General features: G+C 48.4%; 1 protein-coding gene across 1 annotated transcript in view; it reads right to left on the bottom strand.

Annotated features, from left to right (window-relative positions):
- LOC129823646 (glypican-1-like) overlaps positions 1–17165 on the bottom strand; it is a 126096-nt gene that overhangs the window by 107293 nt on the left and 1638 nt on the right. The gene's annotated exons all lie outside the window — the stretch shown is intronic.

The raw sequence follows: 17165 nt of genomic DNA, 5'->3' as shown, positions 1-17165 counted from the left end.
TCCCTCTTGCGTTACAACAGATGTTTTCCCTTAAAAGGGAATACTACAGAGTATTATGTATATTTTTATCCAGCAGCCCAGAAATAATGAGGGTACAAAACCCACTGGGGGCACAAAGTACCACCAAGAGCACCATCACACAGCGGTGAGCAGTGCTCGTATGACAAGAAGGCTAGCAATAAAGATCTGTTCCCACCTGCAGTAATCTTATAAAATAAAGTGGGGTTTTTCACAGTGGTGAAGCAGAGGTGCTGAGAGAAGGGCTGGAGATCAGACTGAGAGGGAGAGAGGAGACGGGATGGGGGGAGGGGGGAAAAGAGAGAGACAAAAAGGAGAGAGAGAAAGATCTTCACAGACTCCCTGACTAAAAAGAACACAGCTTCCCTTAACTTTCAGAACCCATGGACAGTCTCATTAACAGTACAACCATCACAGGGACTTGTTCCTTTTTTCCCAGCAGCTCTACACCACTGTATCACTGTAACAGCACTAGTCCTTTAACTACTACACCATCCAAGCCAAGACAGATGGCCTGGCTCCTCCTGTGGAGGAGGCACAGTTCCTCTACAGCAGCAATGACTGTCTCTTCACAGAAAGGACACATTTCATTAGAGAGTAGACATGATGTACTCAGTAGGAGGGCGGAGTCAAAGAAGGGAGAGCACAGTATGTGCTTACAATACACACACAGACACACACGCGCGTGCGCAGGATCCATAGAGAGAGAGAAACATAGAGAGAAAGAGAAAGAGAGAGCGATGGATGGATGGATAAAAAGGTTTTTAAAACAAGACAGGGTCTGTTTGCTATTCAACCATGTGACACGACAGCTCATCTCTACCTCTTGACCCCCGACCCCATCCATCCACACACATACACAAACAAACACATACACACACAAACAGGATTTTCTCATTAAAACCTCATTACAACCCAACAAGCCATCAGTTTGTGTCCACAAGCCCCAATAAAAGGACACTTAGCCATCTAAATGAATGTTGCTGCTTCCCACTAGATGAGGTAGGAAGACCGGCGTGGGGAGTGGGATAGTGTGTGTGTGTGTGTATTCACGTCTGTCTGTCTGTCTACGGGGGGTATAGTTTGTGTTTAGAGACAGATAGTAGCCGTGGCGTTCCCTGTCTGTCTACGGGGGGTATAGTTTGTGTTTAGAGACAGATAGTAGCCGTGGCGTTCCCTGTCTGTCTACGGGGGGTATAGTTTGTGTTTAGAGACAGATAGTAGCCGTGGCGTTCCCTGTCTGTCTACGGGGGGTATAGTTTGTGTTTAGAGACAGATAGTAGCCGTGGCGTTCCCTGTCTGTCTACGGGGGGTATAGTTTGTGTTTAGAGACAGATAGTAGCCGTGGCGTTCCCAGGAAAATTCAATTAGGAAATGGAGCGTCTAATCCGTTGGTAAACACTGGATGGACTGAGTCTGACTGTGTGTTTGTTTGTGTGTGTTTTCCTTCCTTGTTTCCTCTTCTTAAGTAGAATTAGCTACTGGGATGGGAAGGACCCTGAGGAGCCTTTACTTCCTGTCAAATATGTACTACAACAACATAACTCAAATCACATATAACCACATTCATTATCCACTGAGTGTACAAAACATTAAGGACACTCCCCCCACAAAATTCAGAGTTTCCATTCAAAGGGTATCAAGAATATGCATATCCTTGTTTCAGGTCCTGAGCTAGAGGCAGTTAGATTTGGGTATGTCATTTTAAGCGGATATTGAAAAAAAGGGTCCGATCCTTAAGAGGTTTTAACCTGTCTCCTCCCTTTCATATACACTGATTGAAATGGTTTTAACAAGTGACATCAATAAGCATCATACTGTAGCTTTCACCTGGATTCACCTGGTCTGTCTATGTCATGGAAATAGCAGTTGTCCTTAATGTTTTGTATACTCAGTGTATAGTACTACTGTATATAACAAACGTTATACATCCCCATGGGGCAGTTAAGAAAAACAGTAACCAATTTCCATTCCCATCCAACTTTGAGAATAATCAGACGTTGGATAGTTCAGTGAAAACTCCAGAGACTCTCCCTCTCTCTCTCTCTCTCTTTTTCTCTCCCTATATCTCTCTCCCTCTCTTTCTCTCTCCCTTTATCACACACACACACGCACGCACGCACACACACACACACACACACACACACACACACACACACACACACACACACACACGCACACACACGCACACACATAGAGAGAGAGAGAGGCAGAGGGAAGTAGCCAAAGTGGGCCCATGACAGCACTGAAGAGCATTGAACATTGGTCTGGGCTGTGAAATAATCATTATCTACAGGCAGCAGCAGACAGCAGAGAGTTTCTACGCGTCGTCTAGGGGCTGTATCTATATTTATAGTTCTATAATAATGCATTAGGCTCTGTTTTCCCACGAGATGTCTCTTCACATTGAAGCCTACAGTGAGAAGAGGCAGCACTAGGGTGGCGTTCAACACTCTTGCTCCTAACAGCGGATCTGGCATGTCTTTTGTCAGACGCAGTCGACAGAGACTCTGAGGCCGTCACATAGAATAAGCACTTGTGTCTGTTAAAAACGGTTAAGAAACCAGAGTGGACAGATGGAGAGGGAAAGAGAAGAGAGACAGTGCTTTTAAAGAAAGTATTGGTGAAAAGACGCAGGGAGAGCGAGAGAGAGAGAGAGGTAAAAGAGGTTTTCTTGTTCGTCGTTGAAAGTACCTTCACTAGATGTCTGGAGTGGTTTGGTTTGGCATCACTTTACAGCAGTGTCCTACTTATTGAAGGGCTCTCTTTGAGTTAACAGCCTCACGCTCTAGTCTACAACACTGCGGCATTCGCATGCTGATCACACCCACCCAGAGACTCAATGAGAAGCAGTCACTATGGGATAAAGCAGCAAACAGTAATCATCACCAATCACTGTATTGTAAATGGTAAAGACAGCAGACAATGGTTTAGGTTCAGGCTCTATGGACTGTTCACAGGAACAGTAGGCTCAGACTAGGGCCAGGAGTCCCTGATCAGGAGCACTAGGGTACAACCAACATGATACTATAGGAAAACGTCATCCTGGCACGTTTTTGGCAAAAATGTAAAATATCACAGTAGCTTATGTTTTTGCAATGGGAAAAGATGAGTCACAGGGTTGATGTTTTTCTCCTTTATCGTATGTCTGTCTCTTTCTCTCTCTCCCTCCCCCTTCTTTCCCCCCCTCCACCCTCGTTCCCCTCTTTCACCAGCTCTCTCTCCCCCTCCCTCACTATCCCCCTTCTCTCTCGCTCCATCTGTCCCCACCATTCTCTCTTTCTCTCCCTCCCTCCACCTCCTCTCATCTCTCTCTGCCTCCTCTCTCCCCATCCCTCCTTCACCCTCTCTCCCTTCTCTCTCTCCCTCCCTCCTCTCTCCCTCCCTCCTCTCAACCTCCCTTTCTCTCCGACAGGCAGGCAGGCAGGCAGGCAGGCAGGCAGGCAGGCAGGCAGGCAGACAAGACAGACAGACAGACAAGACAGACAGACAGACAAGACAGACAGACAGACAGACAGACAGACAGACAGACAGACAGACAGACAGACAGACAGACAGACAGACAGACAGACAGACAGACAGACAGACAGACAGACAGACAGACAGACAGACAGACAGACAGACAGACAGACAGACAGACAGACAGACAGACAGACAGACAGACAGACAGACATTGTTCATTGGATTAAGATTAGGCTTATGTCTAGGTTTGAGGCTCTGCCCCTAAACTTAGCTTCATGTCCACATTCCAGCTCAACCCTAAACCTAGCCTCAAGCCTAACCCTAGCTTCATGTCCACATTCCAGCTCAACCCTAAACCTAGCCTCAAGCCTAACCCTAGATTCATGTCCAGATTCCAGCTCAACCCTAAACCTAGCCTCAAGCCTAACCCTAGCTTCATGTCCACATTCCAGCTCAACCCTAAACCTAGCCTCAAGCCTAACCCTAGATTCATGTCCAGATTCCAGCTCAACCCTAAACCTAGCCTCAACCCTAACCCTAGCTTCATGTCCACATTCCAGCTCAACCCTAAACCTAGCCTCAAGCCTAACCCTAGATTCATGTCCACATGTTTGTCTGTCTGAGTTTTCATCAATTTACCTGTTGCAGCTCTATCAACAACTATTTTTCCATGAATGCGGCGATGTAATGAGTTACATTGCATTCCGAAAGTTTTCAGACCCCTTCACTTTTCCACATTTTGTTTCGTTACAGCCTTATTCTAAAATGGATTCAATCGTTTTTCCCCCTCATTAATCTACATAATTGAATATTTTTTTTGTTGCAAATGTATAAAAAAGTAAAAATGGAAATATAACATTTACATAAGTATTCAGATCCTTTGCTCAGTACTTTGTTGAAGCACCTTTGGCAGCAATTACAGCCTCAAGTCTTCTTGGGTATGACACCACCAGCTGGGCACACCTGTATTTGGGGAGTTTCTCCCATTCTTCTCTGCAGATCATCTCAAGCTCTGTCAGGTTAGATGGGGAGCGTCGCTGCACAGCTATTTTCAGGTCTCTCCAGAGATGTTTGATCGGATTCAAGTTCGGGCTCTGGCTGGGCCACTCAAGGACATTCAGACACTTGTCCCAAACCACTCCTGCGTCGTCTTGGCTGTGTGCTTAGGGTCGTTGTCCTGCTGGAAGGTGAACCTTCGCCACAGTCTGAGGTCCTGAGCGCTCTGGAGCAGGTTTTCATCAAGGATCTCTCTGTACTTTGCTCCATTCATCTTTCCCTCGATCCTGATTAGTCTCCCAGTCCCTACCGCTGAAAAATATCCCCACAGCATGTTGTTGCCACACCCATGCTTCACCGTAGGGATGGATGGGCAGTGCCTGGTTTCGTCTAGACGTGACGCTTGGCATTCAGGCCAAAGATCTTGGTTTCATCAGACCAGAGAATCTTGTTTCTCATGGTCTGAGAGTCGTTTAGGTGCCTTTTGGCAAACTCCAAGCAGGCTGTCTTGGGCCTTTTACTGAGGAGTGGCTTCTGTCTGGCCAATATACCATAAAGGCCTGATTGGTGGAGTGCTGCAGAGATCGTTGTCCTTCTGGAAGGTTCTCCCATCTCCACAGAGGAACTCTGGAGCTCTGTCAGATTGACCATCGGGTTCTTAGTCACCTCCCTGACCAAAGCCCTTCTCCCCCAATTGCTCAGTTTGGCCCGAGCAGCCGGCTCTAGGAAGAGTCTTCGTGGTTCCAAACTGTGTTTCCTGGGGAAGGCCAATGTGTTTCCTGGGGACCTTCAATACTGCAGACATTTTAAGGTACCCTTCCTCAGATCTGTACCACGACACAATCCTGTCTCGGAGCTCTAAGGACAATTCCTTCGATCTCATGGCTTGGTTTTTGCTCTGACATGCACTGTCAACTGTGGGACCTTATCTAGACAGGTGTGTGCCTTTCCAAATCATGTTCAATCAATTGAATTTACCACAGGACGACTCCAATCAAGTTGTAGAAACATCTCAAGGATGCAAACATTTCTAAAACCTGTTTCCCTTTGTCATTATGGGATATTGTGTGTAGATTGATGAGTTTAAAAATAAATGTAATCCATTTTAGTATAAGGCTGTAACGTAACAACATGTGGAAAAAGTGAGTGTCTGAATACTTTCTGAATGCACTGTATATGCCAACACCATTGATGCATATCTATGCTTCAATATCCTCTGTAGAGGTGGGAAAGTGGAGAGAGAGAGGAGGGAGAGACAGGATATTGCACACACACAAACACACACACACACACACCTCACTGCCTAAAAGATGTGAGACAGGCAAAACACTGCGCTAGCAGCAGAAGCGCCACCCATACCAATCCTTTAATAAGTGTTTGATTTTACTGGACTGACAAAATCTGAAAGATCATAATCAACTCAGGGAGAAGCAATGTAGGGAGATGTGTTTGAAAAAAGAGGATGTGCTTGATTTGAGTTTAACAGCTGGAGTACCCCCCCCCCACACCCACACCCACCCACACACACACACACACACACACACACACACACACACACACACACACACACACACACACACACACACACACTGGCTGGCCCTGCGGCGTGGTCATTGGAGAGGAAATGAGCTGTGTGTCCAATGCATAAAAAAGAGAGAGTGATATCAGGCCAAATCAATGTAAGAAAGCAACAAGAACGGGTCGGGGTGAGTGTGACAGCTGGGCGTAATCAAGTGAACAAAGCCAAGAGAGGGAGAAACCGCGCAAGAGAGAGAGAACAATAGAGAGAGAGTGCGCGCGCGAGAGAGAAATAGAGAGAGCGAAAGCGAGAGAGAGAACACTAGAGAGAGAAAGATGAAAGGGGGTGAGAGAGAGGGAGAAGGATAGAGAGAGGATAAAAAAGTTTGAAGAGGCTTCTCTTCTAGATGAGATATCAGCCGTTGCTGAAGAGAACCCTCTTCAAACTTTTGATAAGAACAGGGTGGAAGGAAGTAAAAAAGACAAGGAGATGATCCTCTAGACCCAGCCATCCGTCAGACAGTGAGACAAGAATCAATTTATCTGAGTGATGTCATCAGACCTGTGTTGTTGGGTTGTGGTGTTGGGCTGCTGGGTTGGCTTGTGGTGTTGGGGTATTGGACTGCTGGGTTGGCTTGTGGTGTTGGGGTGTTGGGCTGCTGGGTTGGCTTGTGGTGTTGGGGTATTGGACTGCTGGGTTGGCTTGTGGTGTTGGGGTATTGGGGTCCTGGGTTGGCTTGTGGTGTTGGGGTGTTGGGCTGCTGGGTTGGCGTGTGGTGTTGGGGTTTTGGGCTGCTGGGTTGGCTTGTGGTGTTGGGGTATTGGGCTGCTGGGTTGGCTTGTGGTGTTGGGGTGTTGGGCTGCTGGGTTGGCTTGTGGTGTTGGGGTATTGGGCTGCTGGGTTGGCTTGTTGGGTCTTGGGGTGTTGGGCTGCTGGGTTGGCTTGTGGTGTTGGGGTATTGGGCTGCTGGGTTGGCTTGTTGGGTCTTGGGGTGTTGGGCTGCTGGGTTGGCTTGTGGTGTTGGGGTTTTGGGCTGCTGGGTTGGCTTGTTGGGTCTTGGGGTGTTGGGCTGCTGGGTTGGGTTGTGGTGTTGGGCTGCTGGGTTGGTTTGTGGTGTTGGGCTGCTGGGTTGGCTTGTCGTGCTGGGCTGATGGGTTGCCTTGTGGTGTTAGGGTGTTGGGCTGCTGGGTTGGGTTGTGGTGTTGGGACAGGGACAGCCCTGGTTTATAGTCAGAGGAAGAGGAGGAGGGGAGATTTTTACACACTCGCTACAAATACACAAACGCACACACGAGGTAGACAAACACACACACACAGTGGCTTGCAAAAGTATTCATCCCCCTTGGCATTTTTCCTATTTTGTTGCATTACAACCTGTAATTTGAATAGATTTACATTTGGATTTCATGTAATGGACATACACAAAATAGTACAAATTGGTGAGGTGAAATAAAAAAAATAACTTGAGTAATATACTCAAATGTTTTATTTGTATTTTATTTATTTCACCTTTATTTAACCAGGTAGGCCAGTTGAGAATAAGTTCTCATTTACAACTGCGACCTGGTTAAGATAAAGCAAAGCAGTGTGACACAAACAACAACACAGAGTTACACATGGAATAAACAAGCTTACAGTCAATAACACAATAGAAAAAAAGAAAGTCTATATACAGTGTGTGCAAATGGCGTGAGGAGGTAGGCAATAAATAGGCCATAGTAGCGAAGTAATTACAATTTAGCAGATTAACACTGGAGTGATAAATGAGCAGATGATGATGTGCAAGTAGAGATCCTGGTGTGCAAAAGAGCAGAAAGTAAATAAAAACAATATGGGGATGAGGTAGGTAGATTGGGTGGGCTATTTACAGATGGACTATGTACAGCTGCAGCGATCGGTTAGCTGCTCAGATAGCTGATGTTTAAAGTTAGTGAGGGAAATATAAGTCTCCTGCTTCAGCGATTTTTGCAATTCGTTCCAGTCACTGGCAGCAGAGAACTGGAAGGAAAGGCGGCAAAAGGAGGTTTTTGCTTTGGGGATGACCAGTGAGATATACCTGCTGGAGTGCGTGCTACGGGTGGGTTTTGTTATCGTGACCTGTGCGCTGAGATAAAGTGGAGCTTTACCTAGCATAGACTTATAGATGACCTGGAGCCAGTGGGTCTGGCGACGAATATGTAGCGAGGGCAAGCCGACTAGAGCATACAGGTCGCAGTGGTGGGTGGTATAATGGGCTTTGGTAACAAAACGGATGGCACTGTGATACACTGCATCCAGTTTGCTGAGTAGAGTATTGGAAGCTATTTTGTAGATGACATCGCCAAAGTCGAGGATCGGTAGGATAGTCAGTTTTACTAGAGTAAGTTTGGCGGCGGGAGTGAAGGAGGCTTTGTTGCGAAATAGAAAGGCGATTCTAGATTTGATTTTGGATTGGAGATGTTTAATATGAGTCTGGAAGGAGAGTTTACCATCTAGCCAGACACCTAGGTATTTGTAGTTGTCCACATATGCTAGGTCAGAAACGCCCAGGGTAGTGATGCTAGTCGGGCGGGCGGGTGCGGGCAGCGAAAGGTTGAAAAGCATGCATTTGGTTTTACTAGCGTTTAAGAGCAGTTGGAGGAGAGTTGTATGGCATTGAAGCTCGTTTGGAGGTTAGTTAACACAGTGTCCAAAGAAGGGCCAGATCTATACAGAATGGTGTCGTCTGCGTAGAGATGGATCAGGGAATCACCCGCAGCAAGAGCGACATCATTGATATATACAGAGAAAAGAGTCGGCCCGAGAATTGAACCCTGTGGTACCCCCATAGAGACTGCCAGAGGTCCGGACAACAGGCCCTCCGATTTGACACACTGAACTCTGTCTGCAAAGTAGTAGGTGAACCAGGCGAGGCAGTCATTTGAGAAACCAAGGCTATTGAGTCTGCCGATAAGAATATGGTGATTGACAGAGTCGAAAGCCTTGGCCAGGTCGATGAAGACGACTGCAGAGTACTGTTTTTTATCAATGGCGGTTATGAAATCGTTTAGTACCTTGAGCGTGGCTGAGGTGCACCCGTGACCAGCTCGGAAACCAGATTGTCCAGCGGAGAAGGTACGATGGGATTCGAAATGGTCAGTAATCTGTTTGTTAACTTTCAAACACTTTAGAGAGGCAGGGCAGGATGGAAATAGGTCTATAACAGTTTGGATCTAGAGTGTCACTTGAAGAGGGGGATGACCGCGGTAGCTTTCCAATCTTTAGGGATCTTGGACGATACGAAAGAGAGATTGAACAGACTGGTAATAGGGGTAGCAACAATGGCGGCGGATAGTTTTAGAAAGAGAGGGTCCAGATTGCCTAGCCCAGCTGATGTGTACGGGTCCAGGTTTTGCAGCTCTTTCAGAACATCTGCTATCTGGATTTGGGTTGAAGGAGAAGCTGGGGAGGCTCGGGCAAGTAGCTGCGGCGGGGGGGGGGGGGGGGGGGGGGGGGAGCAGAGCTGTTGGCCGGGGTTGGGGTAGCCAGGAGGAAAGCATGGCCAGCCATAGATCAATGCTTATTGAAATGTTCAATTATCCTGGATTTATCGGTGGTGACCGTGTTACCTAGCCTCAGAGCAGTGGGCAGCTAGGAGGAGGTGCTCTTGTTCTCCATGGACTTTACAGTGTCCCAAAACTTTTTGGAGTTAGAGCTACAGGATGCAAATTTCTGTTTGAAAAAGCTAGTCTTTGCTTTCCAGACTGACTGCGTGTAGTTCCTGACGTCCTTGAACAGTTGCATATCGCGGGGACTATTCGATGCAATTGCAGTCCGCCACAGGATGTTTTTGTGCTGGTCAAGGGCAGTCAGGTCTGGAGTGAACCAAGGGCTATATCTGTTCTTAGTTCTACATTTTTTGAAAGGGGCATGTTTATTTAAGATGGTGAGGAAATTACTTTTAACCTCTCTTGGGTAGGGGGCAGTATTTTCACGTCCGGATGAAAAGCGTACCCAAAGTAAACTGCCTGTTACTCAGGCCCAGAAGCTAGGATATGCATATAATTGGTAGATTTGGATAGAAAACACTCTACAGTTTCCAAAACAGCTCTAATAATGTCTGTGGGTACAACAGAACTGATATGGCAGGCGAAATCCCGAGGACAAACCATCCCAAAAAAAAGAATTCAGCCTACCACTATTTTCAATGGCTGTCACTTTTATTATAAGGCGAAGTCCTCCCAGATTGCAGTTCCTAGGGCTTCCACTAGATGTCAACAGTCTTTAGAAAGAGTTTCAGGCTGTTTTTTGGAAAAATGAGCCAGAAATTGTAGTTTTTCTAGGTGGCTCCCATTTTGGCTGTAGTGTTTCCAAGCGTGTGAATGAGAGCGCATTCTTTGGTATTTTTCTCCGGTAAAGACAATAACGATTCTCCGTCTTAAATTTTGTAATTTATTTATGTATTAGGGTACCTAAGGTTTGATTATAAATGTTGTTTGTTTTGTTTGGAAAAGTTTATTAGTAACATTTGGGATTCATTTTGTATGCATTTTGATGGAGGGAAACTGGGTGGATTATTGACTGAAGCGCGCCAGCTAAACTGAGTTTTTATGGATATAAAGAAGGACATTATCGAACAAAAGGACCATTTGTGATGTAACTGGGACTTTTTGGAGTGCTTACAGAAGAAGATCAAAGGTAAGGCATTTATTATATCGCTATTTCTGACTTTCGTGTCGCACCTACTTGGTTGAAATATGTTTTTCATGGTTTTGTACGCGGGGCGCTGTCCTCAGATAATCGCATGGTGTGCTTTCACTGTAAAGCCTTTTTGAAATCTGACACAGCGGCTGGATTAACAAGAGGTTAAGCTTTATTTTGATCTATTACACTTGTGATTTTATGAAAGTTAAATATTTATAATTCTGTAGTTTGAATTTCGCGCTCTGCAATTTCACCGGACGCTACCGTCCAACCTGCCCATAAGAAGTTAAAGAACGACCAGGCATCCTCGACTGACGGGATGAGGTCAATATCCTTCCAGGATACCCGGGCCAGGTCGATTAGAAAGGCCTGCTCGCAGAAGTGTTTTAGGGAGCGTTTGACAGTGCGGACCCATAGCGGATGCAGGCAATGAGGCAGTGATCGCTGAGATCCTGATTGAAAACAGCAGAGGTGTATTTGGAGGGCAAGTTGGTCAGGATAATATCAATGAGGGTGCCCATGTTTACAGATTTAGGGTTGTACCTGGTGGGTTCCTTGATGATTTGTGTGAGATTGAGGGCATCTAGCTTAGATTGTAGGACTGCCGGGGTGTTAAGCATATCCTAGTTTAGGTCACCTAACAGAACGAACTCTGAAGATATGTGAATTGATTGCCCCTCATCTATGGTGTCCAGGGCACAGCTGGGAACTGAGGGGGGTCTATAACAGGCGGCAACAGTGAGAGACTTATTTCTGGAGAGATAAAAAAAATTAATGAGAAGTTCGAACTGTTTGGGCATAGACCTGGAAATTATGACAGAACTTTGCAGGCTATTGCTGCAGTAGATTGCAACTCCTCCCCCTTCGGCAGTTCTATCTTGATGGAAAATGTTGTAGTTGGGCATGGAAATATCACCAAGAATTTTTGGTGTGCTAATGCAGTGAGTAAAACAAACTTAGGGAGGAGGTTTCTGATGTTAACATGCATGAAACCAAGGCTTTTTCAATTACAGAAGTCAACAAATGAGAGTGCCTGGGGACACACAGGGCCTGGGTTAACCTCCACAATACCCGAGGAACAGAGGAGGAGTAGGATGAGAGTACGGCTAAAGGCTATCAAAACTGGTCGTCTAGTGCGTTGGGGACAGAGAATAAAAGGAGCAGATTTCTGGGCGTGGTAGAATAAATTCAGGGCATAATGTGCAGAGAGGGGTATGGTGGGGTGCGGGTACAGTGGAGGTAAGCCCAGGCACTGAGTGATGATAAGAGAGGTTGCATCTCTGGACATGCTGGTTATACTGTTTGAGGTCACCGCATGTGTGGGGGGTGGGACAAAGGAGGAATCTGAGGCATGCAGAGTGGGACTAGAGGCTCCGCTGTGAACTAAAACAATGATAACTATCCTAAACAACAGTATACAAGGCATATTGACATTGAGAGACATAAAGCGAAGCATAAAGCAATCACAGGTGTTGATTGGGAGAGCTAGCTAAGGCAACAACGGGTAAGACAACAACAGCTAATCAGCTAAGACAACAACAACAGGTAAAATGGCGATGAATGGGCAGAGAGGGTCGGTTAACTACACACAGGGCCTGAGATCGGGGCTAGGGCCAACAGATAAACAAAAAATATATATATATTTTAATATACTTCAATACACTAAATTAAGTCCTGTAGAAATTATAATAATCACCACAATGAAAGCCAGACAGTCCAGGAGTATCCAAAAACGATGGATGGAGGAGTCTCTTTTGCACATTTTGAATGTGAGGAAATATAACACATTTTCAGTGCAGCCCTCTGGACCTCATTGAAGACTGGATGCGGCACTTGTGGCAAAATGAGTTCGACACCCATGCTCTAGGTTGTGGAGGGATTGTGAGAGGAAGGATGAACAGAGTGTGACAGACAAAAACAAGGGAAAGAGAGAAAGAGAAATGGTGGGAATATGTGAAAGACAAGAGTGAGTGGAGAATGAGAAAATGAGACCGACAGAGATAGAGGGGTAGAAAGAGTGGTAGAGAGAGAGTGGTAGAGGGAGAGAGGTAGATGGACAGAGGTGGAGAGAGAGGGGTAGAGAGAGGGGGGTATAAGAGTGAGAGGTAGAGCGAGGGGGGTAGAGACAGAGGGGTAGAGGGAGATGGGAAGAGAGAGAGAGGTAGAGAGAGGAGGGGTAGAGAGAGAGGGGTAGAGAGAGGGGTTAGAGAGATGGGGGTAGAGAGTGGTAGAGGGAGAGGGGTAGATGGATAGGGGTAGAGAGAGAGGGGTAGATAGAGAGGGGTAGAGAGAGGGGGGTATAGAGTGAGGGGTAGAGGGAGAGGGGTAGAGAGATAGGGGTAGAGAGAGGTGGGTAGAGAGAGAGGGGTAGATGGATAGGGGTAGAGAGAGAGGGGTATAGAGTGAGGGGTAGAGAGAGAGGTATAGAGTGATTGGTAGAGAGAGGGGATAGAGAGAGAGTGGTAGAGGGAGAGGGGTAGATGGATAGGGGTAGAGAGAGACGGGTAGAGAGAGGAGGGGTAGAGAGAGAGGGGTAGAGAGAGGGGGTAGAGAGATGGGGGTAGAGAGTGGTAGAGGGAGAGGGGTAGATGGATAGGGGTAGAGAGAGAGGGGTAGAGAGAGGGGGGTATAGAGTGAGGGGTAGAGGGAGAGGGGTAGAGAGAGAGGGGTAGAGAGAGGGGGGTAGAGAGAGAGGGGTAGATGGATAGGGGTAGAGAGAGAGGGGTATAGAGTGAGGGGTAGAGAGAGAGGTATAGAGTGATTGGTAGAGAGAGGGGATAAAGAGAGAGTGGTAGAGGGAGAGGGGTAGATGGATAGGGGTAGAGAGAGAGGGGTAGAGAGAGGGGGGTAGAGAGAGAGGGGTAGATGGATAGGGGTAGAGAAAGAGGGGTAGAGAGAGGGGGGTAGAGAGAGAGTGGTAGAGGGAGAGGGGTAGATGGATAGGGGTAGAGAGAGAGGGGTATAGAGTGAGGGGTAGAGAGAGGGGGTAGATGGAAAGGGGTAGAGAGAGAGGGGTAGAGGGACAGGGGTAGAGGGAGAGGGGTAGAGAGAGAGGGGTAGAGAGAGAGGGGTAGAGGGAGAGGGGTAGAGAGAGAGGGGTAGAGGGAGAGGGGTAGAGGGAGAGGGGTAGATAGAGATAGGGGTAGATAGAGATAGGGGTAGAGAGAGAGTGGTAGAGAGGGAGAGGGGTAGAGAGAGGGGTAGAGAGGAGAGGGGTAGAGGGAGAGGGGTAGAGGGAGAGGGGTAGAGAGAGAGGGGTAGAGAGAGAGAGAGGTAGAGAGAGAGGGGGTAGAGGGAGAGGGGTAGGAGAGAGAGGGGTAGAGAGAGAGGGGTAGAGAGAGGGGGGTAGAGAGTGAGGGGTAGAGGGAGAGGGGGTAGAGAGAGAGGGGTATAGAGTGAGGGGGTAGAGAGAGGGGGTAGAGGGAAAGGGGTAGAGAGAGCGGGGTAGAGGGACAGGGGTAGAGGGAGAGGGGTAGAGAGAGAGGGGGTAGAGAGAGAGGGGTAAAGGGAGAGGGGTAGAGGGAGAGGGGTAGAGAGAGAGGGGTAGAGAGAGGGGGGGTAGAGAGAGAGGGGGTAGAGGGAGAGGGGTAGAGAGAGAGGGGTGATAGAGTGAGGTGGTAGAGAGAGAGGTATAGAGTGATTGGGAGAGAGAGGGGATAAAGAGAGAGTGGTAGGGGGAGAGGGGTAGATGGATAGGGGTGAGAGATGAGAGGGGTAGAGAGAGGGGGGTAGAGAGAGAGGGGTAGATGGATAGGGGTAGAGAAAGAGGGGTAGAGAGAGGGGGGTAGAGAGAGAGTGGTAGAGGGAGAGGGGTAGATGGATAGGGGTAGAGAGAGGGAGGTGGTATAGAGTGAGGGGTAGAGAGAGGGGGTAGATGGAAAGGGGTTAGAGAGAGAGGGGTGAGGTTGAGGGAGAGGGGTAGAGGGAGAGGGTGTAGAGAGAGAGGGGTAGAGAGAGAGGGGTAGAGGGAGAGGGGTAGAGAGAGAGGGGTAGAGGTGAGAGGGGTAGAGGGAGAGGGGTAGATAGAGATAGGGGTAGATAGAGATAGGGGATTAGATGAGAGAGAGTGGTAGAGGGATGAGGGGTAGAGAGAGGGGTAGAGAGAGAGGGGTAGAGGGAGAGGGGTAGAGGGAGAGGAGGGTAGAGAGAAAGGGGTAGAGAGAGAGAGGTAGAGAGAGAGGGGTAGAGGGAGAGGGGTATGAGAGAGAGGGGTAGAGAGAGAGGGGTAGAGAGAGGGGGGTAGAGAGTGAGGGGTAGAGGGAGAGGGGTAGAGAGAGAGGGGTATAGAGTGAGGGGTAGAGAGAGGGGGTAGAGGGAAAGGGGTAGAGAGAGCGGGGTAGAGGGACAGGGGTAGAGGGAGAGGGGTAGAGAGAGAGGGGTAGAGAGAGAGGGGTAGAGAGAGAGGGGTAGAGGGAGAGGGGTAGAGAGAGAGGGGTAGAGGGAGAGGGGTAGAGGGAGAGGGGTAGATAGAGAGTGGTAGAGAGAGAGGGGTAGAGGGAGAGGGGTAGAGAGAGAGGGGTAGAGAGAGAGGGGTAGAGGGAGAGGGGTAGAGGGAGAGGGGTAGCGAGAGAGGGGTAGAGAGAGAGGGGTAGAGAGAGGGGGGTAGAGAGTGAGAAGTAGAGGGAGAGGGGTAGAGAGAGGGGGTAGAGAGAGAGGGGTAGAGGGAGAGGGGTAGAGAGAGAGGGGTAGAGAGAGAGGGGTAGAGAGAGGGGGGTAGAGAGTGAGAAGTAGAGGGAGAGGGGTAGAGAGAGGGGGTAGAGGGAAAGGGGTAGAGAGAGCGGGGTAGAGGGACAGGGGTAGAGGGAGAGGGGTAGAGAGAGAGGGGTAGAGCGAGGTGGTTAGAGAGAGAGGGGTAGATGGATAGGGGTAGAGAGAGAGGGGTATAGAGTGAGGGGTAGAGAGAGAGGTATAGAGTGATTGGTAGAGAGAGGGGATAAAGAGAGAGTGGTAGAGGGAGAGGGGTAGATGGATAGGGGTAGAGAGAGAGGGGTAGAGAGAGGGGGGTAGAGAGAGAGGGGTAGATGGATAGGGGTAGATGGATAGGGGTAGAGAGAGAGGGGTATAGAGTGAGGGGTAGAGAGAGGGGGTAGATGGAAAGGGGTAGAGAGAGAGGGGTAGAGGGACAGGGGTAGAGGGAGAGGGGTAGAGAGAGAGGGGTAGAGAGAGAGGGGTAGAGGGAGAGGGGTAGAGAGAGAGGGGTAGAGGGAGAGGGGTAGAGGGAGAGGGGTAGATAGAGATAGGGGTAGATAGAGATAGGGGTAGAGAGAGAGTGGTAGAGGGAGAGGGGTAGAGAGAGGGGTAGAGAGAGAGGGGTAGAGGGAGAGGGGTAGAGGGAGAGGGGTAGAGAGAGAGGGGTAGAGAGAGAGAGGTAGAGAGAGAGGGGTAGAGGGAGAGGGGTAGAGAGAGAGGGGTAGAGGGAGAGGGGTAGAGAGAGAGGGGTATAGAGTGAGGGGTATAGAGTGAGGGGTAGAGGGAAAGGGGTAGAGAGAGCGGGGTAGAGGGACAGGGGTAGAGAGAGAGGGGTAGAGGGAGAGGGGTAGAGGGAGAGGCAAAGAGAGAAAAAAATAGGGAACGTTCGAGAGCATGAAAGAGAGAAAGCTTAGGAACGCAAGCTGCAACCCTCTCTCTTTCTCTATCTCCATCTCTCTCTCCCTCCATTCCTCCCTCGCTCCATGTGTCTCAAGAGGGAGGCAGCGGGAGCATGAGAGATTTACAGAGACACTTTTTTATGAAATAAGGCCTCTAATACACAGACACACACAAAGGGCAGGGCTGGCTGAGAGATATAGAGTACTATACTCTTGATAACACACCGCTGGAACACCCCCCCCCCCCCCCAAATAAAGACCTAGTCAAGGGTTAGGAGATAGTCATGAACTGAGAGAGGTGAGGGTCACATGACTGCACACACATGGACACAAACACACGCACACATTCCCTGGATGCTCTACCACTACTCCTATGGCATACACACGGCATACACACGGCATACACACGGCATACACACGGCATACACACGGCATACACACGGCATACACACGGCATACACACGGCATACACACGGCATACACAAATGTGAAGTGGCACATAGATACATACAGGGCAAACACAAACTACATGCACCCACAGGCATACAAATAAATGAAGTAGAAATCAACACATTCACATCGAACGCACACACGCATGCACTGATACCAAAATCACACGGGACATCCAGCTGTGCACAAAGCTTGAGTTGAGTACGTTTTTTTTTTAGATATGTAAAATATGTATGAGAGACAACTCTGCAGGAGAGGGAAGAGGAGATGAAAATAGAGATGGGGAGGGAAGGGATTAAGAAAATCCTTGACTGTGTACAGACTCAGTGAGCATAGCCTTCTATTGAGAGGCCGCCATAGCCTGTCTTCTCTTGAGAGCCAGATTTGCCTATGTGCACACTGCCCACAAAATGAGGTCGAAACTGAGCTGCACTTCCTAACCTCCTGCCAAATGTATGACCACAATAGAG

The sequence above is a fragment of the Salvelinus fontinalis genome, chromosome 26 (genome assembly GCF_029448725.1).
Source record: "Salvelinus fontinalis isolate EN_2023a chromosome 26, ASM2944872v1, whole genome shotgun sequence".
Taxonomy (NCBI): domain Eukaryota; kingdom Metazoa; phylum Chordata; class Actinopteri; order Salmoniformes; family Salmonidae; genus Salvelinus; species Salvelinus fontinalis.
Note: the sequence above shows the minus strand (reverse complement) of the source record. Positions and strands in the feature narration are given on the sequence as shown.